The sequence below is a fragment of the Camellia sinensis genome, chromosome 2, assembly GCF_055761805.1.
Source record: "Camellia sinensis isolate YWXY chromosome 2, ASM5576180v1, whole genome shotgun sequence".
Taxonomy (NCBI): Eukaryota; Viridiplantae; Streptophyta; class Magnoliopsida; order Ericales; family Theaceae; genus Camellia; species Camellia sinensis.
In genome coordinates this window covers 43,453,384-43,457,461 of record NC_138962.1, presented here as the reverse complement: position 1 = coordinate 43,457,461, position 4,078 = coordinate 43,453,384, and the positions used below count along the sequence as shown (strand labels likewise).

The window sequence follows — 4,078 nt, the reverse complement described above, 5'->3', positions numbered from 1 at the left end:
CCTTCAAATGCACTTAGAATTGTTGAAGCCAGAAATGCTAAGTTTAATGAGGAAGTTGACTCCAGTAGGAGTTACCCTCGAAAGATAGAATGGGAGTAATCGCGGGATCCAGATACAACACCCGTGAATATAGGTGAATTGGTTGTTTTTCAAGATAATCAATCGATATTCTTGAAAATCAACAAATTCAACCACTTCCACCACAAGAGGAACAAGTCAACATAAAGCCTGTAGCTCAAGTCCCAATTGAGACTACAAAATTAAGGAGATCCTCAAGAGCTAAAAAGTCAACAATTTTTGGTAATTATTTTGTATACTTAATGGAGTCTGATTTTGACGTCGGACCTGAAGATGATCCTATTTCATTTTCCAATGCCATGAATATGGATGATTCTAAATTATGGTATGATGCCATGAAGGAAGAGTTGGAATCTATGGCTAAGAATCAAGTTTGGGAAATTGTCGAGTTACCTAAGAGAGTTAAAGTTGTTGGCTGTAAATGGGTCTATAAGACCAAGAAAGACTCAAATGGTAACGTCAAACAATATAAGGCCAGACTTGTAGCTAAGGGTTTTACTCAAAGAGAAGGCATCGATTATCATAATACCTTCTCTTCGGTTTCTAAGAAGGATTCATTTAGAATTATCATGGCATTAGTAACTCATTTTGATTTAGAGCTACATTAAATGGATGTGAAAACGACATTTTTAAATGGGGATCTTGAGGAAGAAGTATACATGAAGCATCTTGAAGGGTTTTCTTCTGATAAAGATAGTCACTTAGTTTATAAGCTCAAGAAATCCATATATGGACTAAAACAAGCTTCCCGACAATGGTATTTTGTAGTTCCATAATGTTATTACTTCATATGGTTTTACAGAGAAAGTTGTGGACAACTGTATATACCTTAAGGTTGGTGGGAGCAAATACATTTTTCTAGTTCTATATGTGGATGACATTTTACTTATATCTAATGATTTGGGATTGTTGCATTATACTAAACAATTTCTTTCTCAAAATTTTAAAATGAAGGATATAGGTGAAGCTTCTTATGTCATTGGCATAGAGATTCACAGAGACAGGTCCAAAAGGACATTAGGACTGTCTCATAAAGCCTACAGTGAAAGAGTTTTGGAGAAATTCAAGATGAGTGATTACACTCCTAATGCAACGCCCTTTTTAAAGGGTGACAAATTCAATTTAAGTCAATGTCTGAAGAATGATTTGGAAAAGGAAGAAATGGTTAGCATTCCCTATTGTGGACACCCCATTTTTGACCGCCGGCAAGGCTCGAGCGCTTTGTTTAGCACATTCGATGATAAAAGTGGTGTTGTGCGTGGTTCGAGGTCTCAACGAAGGAGCCTTATTTAAGCTTCAAAACAACCCCAAACCTTCCATATTCCCACTGATCATACCTAAGAAATTCATTTGTACACCTTGTGCCCCCCTGTGTTGAGGCTGAAACAGAAAACAAGGGAATTCATTGAGGGCCGACAGTGGCTATTGAGGGCCGGCCGATCTTTGATAGCGAGAAACACTATTCTAGGCAAGGGGCCGCCAACTGTCCATTTTTGAAGATATTTATGATATTTCTTGCTCAAATTCTATAAATACGACCATATACCTCTGTTTTGAGGATTGAACAATTGAGAGAAAGCCTATACACATAGAGACAGCTCATTCTTCCTCCTTCTTCCATTGCAACCTATCTTTGAATTAACCTACCTTCCTTGTATCATCTATATACACCATACACAACCTTGACTCATCATCTTAGAACCTTGGTTGACCCTTGAGAAGCATAATTCAAGTTTGAGAGTGTGTCAAGAGTGAGTTTGATCATCAACCCAAGCTTACTCCATTTTGAGAGATATAAGCTTGCAACTCTTGTTCTTGCTTTTGTTTACTTCATTTCTATCTATTAATGTTGACATCCTTACTTGCATCTATCTTCATAGCTCAACCCTTGGTTCCTCTACACTCTTTTCCTTTGATTTTTGAACTGATTTTCAGCATTGAACTAAGGCCAAAAAACATGGTTTGAAGTCTTGAAATTGGAGGGGTTGGCCACCCCACCTTGTTTTTGCTTATATAGCTTTATTGTCTTTATTTTTGTTTAGTTTTTTTTTTGAGTTCTTTTCTTGTTATTTCAGCCACTATTTTGGGTTATTAGCGACTGTTTTAGGGCTGTCCTAATCTATTTAATTGATTCAAACTTTGATTAGTTCCTTTGTTATAGCATTGGTCTTTGTACATAGCTTGTATTATTTTGTTCTTAGCCTTTCTTTGTCTAACTTTCATGTTAATGACCTCATCTTAAAAATCAACTTGCCATTACTTTCTTCATTTGAGAGTCACTTCAATCGGTTGACAGTGATTCAACATATGAACTAGAGATTCACGCTTAACGGCTTAATCTCTACTAAGATTCATTGTCAATGGCATAATCTCTCTTTCATGTTGAGAATTACTTCCCGTTTGACGTTTCTCTCCTTTTAGAGGACTTAATCATCACTTCAGACAAATGGACTAAAGAATGGAAATGACTAAAAGAATTGGTTTGAAAGCAACCAACACACATAAAGAAATTGAGTCATCCTGCTTAGGCTTGGCCGGACGTTATGCCAAGTTTATCGAGTCAAGAGTGGTCATACCCTAATTCATGGTGTTTTGATGATCCTTAAAGCGTCTCCACTTCCTTTTTTTGAATTCATTCCATGATAAAAAGGAAGAAGTGGTCATGTTCATTGCATTCATTGATTTTTGTCCAAAATTGTATCTGAAAATCATTAGGCAATCAACTTGCTCATTGATGGTTTTGGAAATAATTTTAACCTTCTCTCAAGACTTTCCCATGACAGAGAAGGAATGAAGGGACAAACAAAACTTGGACAACTCTGTCTGCACTGTTTTCACTTCAGAACACAAAATAGAGTTTTGCACAAAGTTAAGGCACGGCCGGCCTTCTTTAGGCCCGGCTGGGCTTGATTGAGGGTTGGCCGGTCCTCAATGTTTGGTTAGCAGTGTATTTTTGTAGAAAACAGAGGGCAGTAGCTGAGGTGAAACAGAGCAAGCCATGGGGCAGACTGAGCTATTCTTGAACATTGTGCATGTGATGCATGCAATCCTTGCGCATCCTCGCTTACATCATGATCGTTGTTGTAGTTAATTTAATATTGTTTATTGTAATTAGTCTCATTCATCATTAATGTTGTAATTATTATTATTGTCCCTTTGTAATTGTTGTAGTTAATTAGCTTGAATAGCTAGTTTACATATCATGGTTATCCTTGTCATAATAACATAGTTAGCTAGTTAATTAGCCTTGCTTATTTATTCATTCAGTTTTGTAATAATTAGTTTAATTCGGACTTTTAGACTTTGATTCGGACCCTCCTTCGTGAGGGTGCAAACTTGTAATAATGCGTATGTCTTTCAACCCCACGTCTTTCTCCCTTTTATTTACTAGCTTATGTTGGTTAGTTTAGGGCATCATGTTTTATTTAACATCTCTCATGCCTTGCATCCACTTGTCTTGCATGCACCAAGGCCCAGCGCATCATTCTAACTTTCATTGTTAGTTAAACACTTCTTTAAATACGTGCTTAAACTGCATGCTGTCAAATTAATTCATATGCCATATTAGTAGCCGAGCCTAGTAACTGCATATTGCATGTATTGACTAGTCATATTGCATAGTTAGGATCATGCATTTTTTTTTTAACTCTTTTGTTTCTTTTGGCTCGCCTCAGAGTACTAGGTGAGCATTTTTATATCTTAGCATCTTGCATCGATTGTTTGTGTTGCCATGTTCAAAGCATGAATACCATGAGGCTAATTACTTAAATGATATAACTGTTTGAATGCTTGTGGATGAAGGCTAGTTTCTTGACTTGGGATAGTTTGATTAATGTCCATTTTTAGCCCACTTTTTCAAGTGGCAAATTCGCAAAACAATTTCAAAACAAAACATGAGATCAAATGTCCCAAATCTTGCAAACTAATCTATACCTTATGTGCACATAACATAGTAATATAGCTAATAAATCAGAACAAGGGCATACAATGTAAATAAAAA

General features: G+C 36.4%; 1 pseudogene; it reads left to right on the top strand.

Annotated features, from left to right (window-relative positions):
- The first annotated feature begins 320 nt into the window (after window positions 1-320).
- On the top strand, window positions 321-686 carry LOC145813364 (putative mitochondrial protein AtMg00820 pseudogene; annotated as a pseudogene).
- Window positions 687-4,078: the final 3,392 nt, after the last annotated feature.